This window comes from Onychostruthus taczanowskii, unplaced genomic scaffold (genome assembly GCF_017590055.1).
Source record: "Onychostruthus taczanowskii isolate IOZ18803 unplaced genomic scaffold, ASM1759005v1 scaffold13, whole genome shotgun sequence".
In the NCBI taxonomy this organism is placed as follows: Eukaryota; Metazoa; Chordata; class Aves; order Passeriformes; family Passeridae; genus Onychostruthus; species Onychostruthus taczanowskii.
This window is the reverse complement of record NW_024498462.1, coordinates 9,465,841-9,478,416: the sequence shown is the minus strand read 5'-3', so window position 1 is coordinate 9,478,416 and position 12,576 is coordinate 9,465,841. Positions and strand designations below refer to the sequence as shown.

The window sequence follows — 12,576 nt, the reverse complement described above, 5'->3', positions numbered from 1 at the left end:
ATTCTTTCAAAGAGATTAAAAACTTCTAAAAACTGCAGAAATTGTTTAGGTGTTATTCAAAATTGTAACCAAGATTTCATGACTATACTAGCCTTAGATGCAAGATCATGAATGGTCTTCCAGAAGAAATGTTATATGATGCACTATTCTGACAGGAATGTCTCACCATCACATTTTCACTTGTGGCATGAAAGTGGCAAGGAACTGCAGCAAGGGAGTTCACAGCTTCATCCCATAGAAGCAGGAAGACACATTTTTCACTTCTCATGAAGCAATTTAAACAGCAGAGGCATTTCAGGTCAAATGCTAGTGTAAAACACTGCTGATCCCATTCAAAACTCCTGATAATTACTGGGAAATATTATTTAGATGCTTGGTGCTAGACAGAAACTGTCCTGGCCTGAAAGCATTGCCTTAATTTTCAGCCAGGAAAAGTGAGGTCTGTGAGTACACCAAGCTGCCTGAGAATCCAATTCTACTTGCATGCCTATCAACTGAAAATTGTTAAGATATTTCACAATTTTTGAACACAAGCTGTACATATTAAAACAGCTTTATTTAAAATATTTTTCCATCAAAGCAAAGGTTCAAGGCTTGAAACTGTACAGAAGAGATACTCACAATGCACCAAACCCCAGCACACAGGCCTTGCATTAACAGCTCTCTATCTTGCTAAGTCATTTACCTCAGATCAACAAATCCTAATTTTTTTGCTCTTCAGTGCAATCAATCCTATTAGTACACACCACCAGACTTCCAGTGGTGAAGGGTGGAGGGAATTACATTGTGAACAGCTTTAAGAACAACTCAAAGTCATATTTGGACTATAAGCTAACTGCATGACACAGGAGACCAAAAAAGCAAGAGTAAGCAGAGAAATATTCAAGGAACCACATAATACCAATACGATCACAGACAGTTCTGATTCCTGTATTTCTACCAAAAATATGTACAAATTTCACATCTTGTTTACTAAGAAACTAGACTGCAAGAGAACTAGAACCAGGATTTTTTCCCCAATAAGCAAGAAATGTTCTGCTACTTAATCTAGGTAACTACCAAAAAGAGACCTCTGACTATAACAAATATTTTTTGTGGTTTCCCAGAAAGCCTCCTTCAGACTAGACACCTCACTATTTCACACTTGATACCTGCTTGGGATAAACCTAAAGGTTTTCTTGTTTTAAGTTAAACTAAAAATTCTGTAAGGTTAAAGGTAGGCTTAGCAGAGCTAAGCTGAAATACACATAAATTGGAGTTCTACCTGTTTCATGCAAAAGGAATTCTATTTAGACAGTACTAGAACAAAGATATCATGAACAAGTATATCAGGAATAAGTTGGTTTTGAAGCTGTCTAAATCTTCTGACACTGACAATGTCAAGCTAAGGCAAAACCATCCCACAGAAGCAGCAAGGAAAGCACAAATGGCCTAAACTCCTAAGAACAAAGCTTTTTTTTTTTTTTTTTTTTTTTTTAATTAGCAGCTTTCAATAGCATGCAGATGTCTTAAATTCTCTCAGTGTACACCTTCCCAAAATTATTCTCTTTGAATCCTAGACCCTGACAAGGGTCTAATTTCATGGTCCTTTGGTGAAACAAAAATCTGGCCACTTCCTAGAAGGGCTGAATGCTCCCCAAAACAGCTTTGCTGCTTACACTTGGAAACAGACTTCTGCTTCTCTCTTCTGTAAGCCTCATTCCCCCAGCACAGCCACCAGTAAGAGCAAAGCTGTCCATAAGCCATGGTCAGGTATAAAAAGGTTACATTAAATGAGCCATTAAGGTACACCTTACATTTTGTTAGCTTTGAAGTATTTCCTGTTCACCTAAAGCATGAATGTATCAGCTACCATGAAAGAAAATAGTCTTTGCTCCACTGTTTATGGACAAAGCACAGTAGCTACTCTTATCTGATATCATGCACATAGGTGATTAAGGGCCAGATATCTGAGCTCCAGAAAACTGAACTGAAACATCCGTGGCACCTCTTTGCAACTTGTGCCTAAACAGCTCTTAAGAGTTATTCAGAACAAATCACACCTTAACATTTAAAATAAAGCTGCTTCAGCAACCCCATAATTCATGCAGAATACTTATTAAAACTCACATCTTTGTTAGCACAGTAAAATAAAGTCCCATGCTGGAACCAGTAAAATTCCTTCACTGTCAGTCACTTAAGCCATCTGACCTGATATTATCCTTCAATCAGTACACTCAATAGGAAGATTTACACATTTCCCCCACCACCACCCCCAGAAGCCCCCTGTGCTCAGGATGAGCAGCAACCTAAAGTTTAGGAGCAGCAAAGTCTTGAATGGGTCTGCAATTTCAACTTGCAATTTCAGGCTGATCTAAGAGAGCAGAAGCTGAGCTACCACAGGAAACAGGCTTGTGCCGGGGAGAACCACACCCCGGCAGCGCTGCTTCCCCGGGCTGAGCGCGGCTTCAACGCGTTCGACAGCGCGCTGCTGAGCTGCCAGCACAGCCCCGGGCTGTGCCACTGACACTTCAACCATCAGTTCGTTTGAACCATCAGTGGTAATTTAATACTTGGCTGAGAAGCTAGTTTGCTGTAAAATTGAGCTTTGTTAAGGCTCATTGGTGTGAAAACAACACACAAAGATATTTTTTTCCCTATACCCTACCAAGCCAGGGTGGTTTTGTTTTTCCAGTTCACTACAGGTGGCTCAGAGGGAGGTTTTTACCATTTCAGGTGGTGGGAGGCACTGATCTTAATGCACTCTGCCTGCAGCTCAAACAAGCTACAAGAAGAGATCTACAGACTGCTGTAATCCCTACCAGACAAGTACATGCCAGGCACTGCATGTTTACCTTCTTCCTCTTCATTCATTTAATGTCTCACTTTAGGTAAAACCATTTTACTAAGGTTTTCACAGCTGAGTGCTGACCAACACAAATGTTACACATAGGAATGAAAGTGCTATAGCAAAACAAAGCAACACTATGCAGTCCCATCAAAGTTTGGACTCATTTGCTTCATTCCTTGAGAGTTACTCTGCCAAAAAGCACTTTTAATCCACCTATCTATCTAGTTTGCTACCAGTGCTTATTCTAAGAAAAGCCTCAAGATTCATCAGCATTAATCTATTAGATGTTGTATTTCTAAGTCATCTAATAAGATTTTCCTGGGTTTGAGGGATGGCATAAGCCTTGGGATGTTTATAATTTGGGTTGCAAACAGAAAAAAAGTCAGTGAGATATCTGACTTGGACTTCTGAGCGTATACAAATTTAGCTCTGTCAGTCCAGACAGGTAAGGCACACACTGCTGAGAGATGTGCAAGAGAAAGACATTGTACACCCGTGATTCAATCACAAGGTCTAGGGGCAGCATTCATCCCCAAGTATACTGCCCTCCTACTCCAAATATTCTGTTATTCAACATCTCTCAAACTTTCAACACTTAGGAGGTGTTTTAAGAAGGTTCACTAGATTTCATGAACAGATTTATCAAAAATACTATCCTAAGGCAATAATTTATACTCAAACTCTGTTTAAAGCAATTAATTTAGTTTATTCATCATAGCATTAATAATATACCTGCTGCAGCATGCAAATATCTGCAACTCTCTAAATTCTACTTGGATCCTAAAGTCACAGAAGTTTATTCTAGTAGGTGGCCTCTAAATAGTCTTTTGTCTTTCCATCATCATTTAATATCCTCTCATACAAGCAGCTACTAATTAAATGCTTCCAGACACCACTTTGCACATTGCAAGAACATTCAAGTATCACATTTCAACAGGCAAATTTATACTCACCAAATTTAAAATACATGCCAAAAAGAGTGCCCATACTTAACTGACTCCTTTCATAACAGCTACAGGAAAGAGAGAGAAAACTAGCAACCCTTCCTCTTCTCCATTTGGGGAATTACCATAGTTCCACCAGTCTAAGCACTGCTAAAGCACATTAAAGAGCCTCCTGCTGCCAAGGACAGTATTGTCAAATGTGATACAGACAGATTTCTGTCCTGCACAGACAGATCCTCTTGCATGGAAGAGAGACTCTTCCAGCCCCAGAGCAGCTGCAGCCAAAGAAAGCTCCCTTTGACCAGCAAAAGCTTTCCAAAGGCCCACGACACCAGTACCCCCTCCTGCCATGGTGTTCAGCAATCTACAAGAGAAACACTTAAAAGACAGTGGTACCAGGCACCTATCTGCAGCATCTTTTCAGGTATTTTAACATTGACCATATACCTTCAAGTCTCACTTTCTGGCCCACTATGACTCCAGATAAATTTTACTAGCAACAGTAATTGTCAGGTATATTCCATGTTTCTGAATAAATCCTCCTAATAGTGTGCTATAACAGCTTCCTGAGATGAAAATGTGTAGCTGCATACGGCAGGACAAACAGGAAGGACTGATAGTGTCACACTCAGTAACGGATGCAGTGCCTGTGCTAATGCCCCAGTGCATTGAGCAGCACGAGAGGTAGAAAAGACAATTCTGTTTGTCGTAAGTTGAGACAGGAATAGAGTACTAGGAAACTCATGTCAGAATAATAAGTGGAGTCAGCACAACAGAATATCGACCTCTACAAAACCCTGACCCCGAGCTAAAGCTTCTTTCCTCCCTGCATTTCCTGTATGCAAGGAAGCTGCTATACCCTGCTGGGCTGGAGGCCTCAAGCTTCAGATATTCCCTGCTTCCCAGGTTCAAGCCTCCAAGTGGACTATTTCTGGAGAAAGTAACATAAGGAAAACTTATACTTTGTTGCAAATTTGACTGGTACACAAAAGAAGCAAGCTCAAAGAGAAAGAAATTCCAGACCAACCTTTATAGCCCCTGCACTGACAGGCACCAGTTTACCCAGCAGTTACTCCACATAAAAATATTCACCAATACCATGCACCAGTTCCACCAGGTCTGACCTCAGAAGCACATCAAATCCAGCTGGAGTTGTACTAACTAAGATCTCATAAAGCACCTCAATAACCTAAAAAGCTGCCCAGTTTTGGCTTTTTAGCAAGGTCAGCAGCAATATAGTAAGTTTAACAAGAAGTGTCCCCTGTTTCTCAGAACGTGCCAGTGGAGTAGAGTGCTCTGCAGTGCTGCATTTCCCTTCCCACCACTGGTCAGCCTGCACGGGCCCACTGCGAGGACAGCAGAGCTGTGCAGTGCCTTGGAGGGGAACCAGAGGTGATGCCCCACACTCCAGCAGCAGCCATACTCACAGACATCTGGCTCCTTCCCGAGTGCCAGCACCCTGCTGAAACAGCCCTGGCTCCTCTGTGTCAGGGTGAGGCTGGGATCGGGTCATGTGAAAGCGCTTGCAATTTCTCAAAGGATTACACTTAATTAACCAAGCCCCCTTCCAGCAGTCTTAAAGGGCCTTTTCATACCTCTAAGCTCATCAGGGAACAGAACAGCAGCAGGGACACCCTAGGCAGCACACTGCAGACACCAGAGAGAGGTTAACCCTCCCAGCAGCTCCTGGGATCTTCCCAGCTCTCTCCAGCAGCTCCATCCTGCTCTGCTGGGGACACAGCACTTCTCATCTGACTGGAGCACAGGCCATGCAGTAAGTCCACAGGAGGCATCCCCTCCCATCCCACCCCACTATCTGAGTAAAGCTACCACCCAAGGAGGAAGCTTGCCGTGGTACTTCTGGTACCAGTGAGCCAGTAGTACTACTCATCCTATGGAGTGAGCAGTACGTTTGTTACCTAAGTACAGCCTGTAGCAGGAATGCCCCTTTTAAAGCATCCCTAATGACTTCAGCATGGAGCCTGAAGACACAGAGCAGTGAAGGGGCAGCTGCTACTGCCCAGCTTCACAAACTTCTCTTGTGAGCAACAAGCCTGATCGAGGAAGAATTCAGGCTAAATCTACCTAAATTTGTGCTCACATGGTCTTATTCCTTCCTTGTGAAGGAGCAGGGCAACAAGCCAGCTTTGATTCAGAGCCACACCTGAGCACAGTCCCACCAGAGCTGTATCCCCACCACCAGCAACTGCTCTTTGTCCCCAGCAAGACAAGATGACTCGTGTAGGCAACAAACCACAGCACCCACACAGTTCAGGAGCCACGCTGCTGGGGACAGGAAGAGGAAGCAGGCCAGAGCAGCAGCCTGCAAGACCAAGAAAGTTCACAGCTTTGAGAAGCCTGCTTGCAAAAACTGTATAGAGAAAGGCTGGAGGCACCAGCACCTATGAAAGAGTGAGAGCAGCAGTGTCTGGGCAGACATGCTCTGTGTTATCTGTGGCATTTAATACCTCACTCCAGCAGAGACACCAAGGGATGCTCCAGAGCTTGCCCACAGCTTCCAGCACAACTCACCCTCATAGCACCAATTTACAAACACTGGGTAGGGGGAAAACATATACATCACATCAGCCATAAAAAAGATAAGCTTTCCTATGTGGAACTTGGAAAAGCAGAGAATTTCTGCTTTACCTAACAAAGAGATCCAATTCTGTGCCCATTCCAACTGCATTTCCATGAATCTTCTGACAAGGTTTATAGCAGTCATTGCTTCCAGTGGTTGAAACCCTACCCCAATTCTTGAAAAGGGTAAAGACAAGAAACTGACTGAGGTGATTAATGAGATTAGCTCAGTTGGTTAGAGCGTGGTGCTAATAACATCCAAGATTGCAGTTTCAATCCCCATACACTTCATACACTTGAGAGCTGGACTTGGGTCTTTGTGGGTCCCCTCAAACTCAGAATAGTCTCTCTGTGTGTGTGTGTCTGTAACTAAAAAAAATTCTGCTACAATATATAATGCTAAAGGTCAGTTTCAAAAAAGGAAACCAAGTGATTTAGTCTAATATAAACTGTCATACTGTAGTGTCAGAGCCCTGGTATATATGTCTGACTGTTAAATTCAAAATATTCCTGTGTTAATTTGTACTGCTTATCTCACAGTGATGAGAAGGAAAATAAAATTCTACCATCCAGCAAGTGGTAATCAGGAATGCTCCCATAAAAAAAAAAAAAAGTTTCTTTGAAGGCAGTTGCTGCCATTGAAAAGGCAATGCCTCCAGAGCACAGCAACACAGCAGTACTTATATTGCTTATCTGGTTCTCAAGACCAAGAGTGAGAAACCACAGCCACCTTCCTGTTTAAGTCCTCTTTTGCATGTGATTGATACCTGGTGCTCAGAGAGGCCTGAGCAGAGGATCACTAAGGGGAGTTGGAGGGGATTGTCCTTGCAGGACATGTTTATCAGTCCAGAGATCAGCTATTCATATCAAGTCAGGGAGTCTACTTCAGGCACCCTTATATAGACTACAAAGTCCTTTTTTTTTCTCTCAAATGGTGGAGAATCAGATTTATTACTCTCAAGCACAGTTTCTCTTAAAAATTAGGTCTCCTTCAAACCACATTCACAGAGTTCACAAGAAAACTCAAAAAAAGCCTGCTCCTCATGCACAGGGTCTGTGTCTGAAGATGCCTTACTTTAGATGCCTTCACTCATCCTGCCCCAGCTTTGCAGCTTTCTCACAATCAATGTTTCACTCTGGAGACACCTTCCTTCATTAGCACCAGCAATCACACACTCATAAGTGCACAAGCACTCAAAGCCAGGGCGTGCCAATGCTGGCTCCATAGGGCTGGAGAACTCCACGCTTTAGAACTCTGGAGCTATCATTTACCCAATTTAATCAGTGATCTGATTTGGGCAGGCAACTTTTTCAGGAAGAAGGTTCTGCTTTACAAAGTCTGCTACGAAGTTGTTAATTCAAATCTATTACTAAAATTCCCCCACCGCCTACACAGCATGGCTTCCAAAATCATTAATGATGTTTCCAGGTTAAAGGTACTTAAATGTAATTCCTTACTTTTCAACCAGTTACCTCCCACCAATGGTGTTTGAACACCCTGGCTATTAGCAACTTGCAGTCCTCTCCAGAGGGCAAATAAGTTTCATTTAGAGGAAAGGAGTTGCAAGATGAGAGTACTGAGCCAGTAGAAGCAGCCATGGGTGGATCCCATTTACGGTCAAGACCAGATACTTGTATGCCACTTATTACACTACTTACTCCCAACCTTGTGCAATGGATTAATTCCTCTATTTTTGCCATTTCCTTTTCCATAAATAGATTCTTCAAGCACCTCCCTTTGCTTTCCTGTAGCTGTTCCAAGTAATTAACATTGCCATTTTCTCTTTCTTTAGAGTCAGTTTGAAGAAGCCCTTGGAATAACTATTTTTGTACCTGCTGTTTGAGCTGCTTAGAGAGAACATCCTTTACTAGTCAAAACCCAGAAGGAAATTAAAATACCATGGGGAAAATCCCCAACCCTTTTTCCGCAACATCTGGATCAGCAGGTAAAACTTGAAGCAAAATCTAGCAACGTGCAGTTGCCATCATTCAACTTTCACAATCTGTGCAGCTTTGGGCTTTGTTTTGGGGAGGTTGCTTGTTTTGTAAACACCTTTTTTTTTGCCTGTTAGAAGAGCTTTTCTCTGGAGAAGCTACACATCTGTTATGGGCTCTGCACACTAACAGTAGGGTTGGCAGCTGTATTTCACATGTCAGACCTTAACCACATCCCTTGCCAAAGCTCTTCAGCCTCAGGGCAGTTAGCAGGCAGTGGGCATGTTTGAATGCCAGCCTCGGTATGGGTGACACTCCTCACACTACTGTGTGCTCCTCCCAGGTAATCCTACTTCCAGGTTACAAACAAGTGTTTTGTGCCCCCTTATGCTGTGCACTGTACAAAGGTGTTACGGTCCTGGCTGTGGCTGCAGTCACTCGACCACCAAAAAAGTCCCAGCACTCCCTACCACCCTCAGAGGCAGTTCAGGTTTTCTGAAAGGCTCTTAGGAAGCAACTTTCCCCCCACCCCAACCTCCCCTTTGTCCAGCTCTTCCCCTTCCATCCTCAAGCCAAGGGCAGGGAATTTCCCAGAGCTGTTTAACGGTTGCAAAGACCCAGTCTGAGGGGCTGATCAGTCAAGACTGGGAACCAAGATATGTTCCCAAAAAGCCAGTGAGCTTTCCAAACATAGCATCCAGTGAATGTCTGCCAAAATCACAAGCATCTACTTTGCTGGAAGAAGCTCAAAACAAGATCAAGACAGGATGCTAACAAGACAAGTGTGACCTGCATTGAGGTATCACATGTACAGTAAGTACTTGAAGTCCATGAGCTAATAGACTAAATACTCAGTTCCTATGTAAAGGTCTCTAAATTCACCTGCAGTTAAGAAATATTTCAGAGATCACTTGGAATCAAGGGCAAATAAAATTGCTACACTCCAAATCTCTGCTAATCACTAAAGCCACTTTCCACAGGGAAGAAAGTATGAAGATAACTGCTGTGGCCAAGCTCTTCCTTCTAAAGGACTCACATTTAGATAAAAAGTCAGAGCAAGCTTATCTGTTTCACGTGCTTCTCTCTGGCCTTCAGCTAAGAGACTCCTAGCAGTTTAGCTCTGTTACAGGGAGGGGAGCCGAACACAGGGCTGCCTGTTCTAGACACCCAGAGCATGGCCTGGGTGTGGCACATCAAGTTCTTGGCCAGCTCACAGCCCTCACTGAACCTCTGAACAATGGCCAGACTTCTAGGAGCTAGAACACAGTCTTACTGTGGGATCTGACTGCCCAGACTATGAGCCATCCCTCCAAATTTAACTACATGCACAGTCAAGTATGAGCTAAAGCTGTTTCATCATCCTGTGATTTTCAGCTTTATCATTTCCAGCACGCTAGACAAATCCTGCAACTTCCTTTCAGTACAGGGTCTCATTTAGTCTGGCTAAATTTTCATATCTATTTAGGTCACAGTTCCCTAAAACACAGGATTTCCCCTAAATGGCTCAGTTCTACACTTCTTTTTAATATTCAGTTTCCCCACCCATATTTGCTTCCCTCACCACTGACCTATTTTAGATTTTAAATAGTTCTGTTGGGACTGTCCAGTTTATAAAAGATCAGCTTGTGATTGCTGAAGTAGTCTTTGTTATTTTAAGCTCTATCTAGTTTTAAGCTCCATCTGAGCTTTCCTAATACAGAGGAGAGTAGCTACACCACCATGACACAGAACCCCATGTCCCAAAAGGCTCCTGAAGGGGCACAGGAGCTGAAGAGAGCAGTGCCAGCACTTGCAGTGTCGGTATCCACCACCACAGGAAGCCATCCTGAACAACCTGCACCCTCCCAATCACTTCTCTGGGTTCATTCTTGTACTCCACAACTACACCATAAGGAGGAATTCAAAAGGATGAATCAGGGTGGGAATAATTCTTCTGTTATTTTCTCCAACAGAATATTTTCATTGGTCATGTTCTCTACATTTACACAGGAACACTGCTACAGGCCATAGAACAGAAAGGGAAAGATGGCTTTTTGGGTATAACAAGATGGACCAAGCTATTGAACCACTCTTGTTCCTTACTCCCAGGGATACGTGCTTTATCCTTTGCAGCAGCTCTGATTCACAACCCCTTAGTGAGATTTGCCATCCAGCCACATATACACCTGCCATTAACCCCATTTTCTATTGAACTTCAGAAGAGAACTGATGCAAAACTTAACAGCGGCAGCAAACCATCAAAGCCCTCAAGCAAGCAACCAAGTTCATTTAGTTAATTCAAGGCTGCAGTTAAATCCACACTCTTGGCTTCACATTCATACACTTCATGAAATACACTGCTTGAAATGGGGCTGTTTTAGAAAGAAAACCTGGTAAACTTCAGCTAACACCTGAGACCTACATGCATTGATGAATGCCCAGGGCTGTCAATGGTCAAGTAAGATTTATTAACATAAACAGACTTCTTGTATCAAGTGGGCAAGAGTAACTTCCTTATATGAATTGCAGTTTCAATACCTGGATCCTTGATTCTCCTCTACAGAGATGTTATGGACCATCTCTATGCAGCCAAACATGCAGATAAGCCAAACTGTTAGTGGTCTTCCTAAAGCTGCAGGTCAAAACTGGGAAACTCAGCTGGGTAGTAGGAAGGTAAATAGCCAGATGCTGAGTACATCTCCTGAACAGTTCAACATACATGCAGATATAACCTAAAAAAGCAAACAGTAAACTAGACTAAGGAGAGGCAGGGAGCCTGACAACCAGCCCTCTGCAAAGAACACTCAGAAGTCAACTTGATAGTTTAGCTCTTACTCAGACCTGTGTTGTAGGGCTGCTTTATGTTTTCAGGTTTTTCTATATGCTAAGGTACAGCAGCATAGGATTGGCAGACATGAATTCAACTTTGATCAAAGTCAGGGGCTCCTTCAATGTTCCTGCATGCAGATGTCTTACCCCTAACTGCACTTGTCCAGAACACTGGGAGAAGTAAGAGCAGCTAACTACTCCTGCTCAGGCTTGTTGTGGAAATGGACAGATCCACATAAAAGCATCTAATCACCCATCTCTCTCTAAGGGAATGGCAGAGCAGCAAAATCACTTGGCTTATAGGACTGTCTGAATCCTCTCCAATCACAATTATTGTCAAATCCTTCCAAACACCGCCAAATCAAAGCTGTCATTTGAATATGGTAAAAGCACTTCATGGCAAAGCCTCTGCATGAAATCTGTCAGAACTTGAAGCAGCAAAGAAGCAGGGCAGCCTTCTGTCAGATTTTTACTTGATTATTTACCATTGTCAGAACAAACAGTAAGATAGCATTGTATTTCTGTGCATCATGCTGAAGCAAGGACTGATCACATTGGTCTGATCTTTTAGTGATTTGGAAGTTGCTCAGTCATTCCATTTGCTCTGTCTTTTGGTAGATTCAAGACAACATTACAATACTGATATATTCTTACAGCTGAAAATGCTGACATGGACCCCCTTTCAAAAAAAGATCTCTGTCCTAAACTGCTGGATGTGCAAAAGGGTATTCAAACTGAGCATAATACATTGCACTGCCTCTTGCAGTCACCCTTGAATCTGTTAGCAACAAACCACAGAGCAAGATAAAGGGAAAAAGAAAAACCTAAATTGGGGGTTTTGAGAGTTGCACTTCTGCATGCATGGCTGTCAACAGAGAGCCCCAGGTAAACAGTGCAGAATCTATTGGTCTCTACAGATTTCACAGAGCCAAAGATACAAGCAGCAGCAAGCCATTTACAAGTAGAGTAAGAAAATTAATTTTCAGGAACTGGCTGCTTCCCAGTTTGTCATGGCTGGGTCAGAATACTAATAATTTCAGTTGCAGTTTAGTGTTTTAAGCAAATCCAAAAATATAAGTAAATTCTTGCATTTTTTTGATACCAACTTCAGTAAGAGGGGTTCCTCGATAGTTTTTGAAGTGAAGGAGCAGCACAGCAACAAAGAAAGTATGTCACTTCATATTACAGCAAAGAATAAGTTACAGTCCAGCTTCTGTAACAAAATCAGCACAATGGAGCTGCAGGCTGGAGGACCAATACATCACTTATCAAAATGTTTTCTTGGCTTAGTGATAAAGCATTTTATGGTCTTGAATAATAACACTCTTCAAGCCTTTCACAGTCCCAACTATGGACTTGGAACTTCCTGACATTTTTAGTAATACTAGTATTTTCTGACCCCATTGTGCAAATTACCAGTAATCTCAGAGTTTTTAAGGCAGCTCACAAAATGAGCAGTCATGTCTAACAGCTCATACA

The 12,576-nt window shown here is 42.7% G+C and overlaps 1 protein-coding gene across 1 annotated transcript in view; it reads right to left on the bottom strand.

Annotated features, from left to right (window-relative positions):
• Positions 1–12,576, bottom strand: part of MSN (moesin) — a 40,670-nt gene that overhangs the window by 19,050 nt on the left and 9,044 nt on the right. The gene's annotated exons all lie outside the window — the stretch shown is intronic.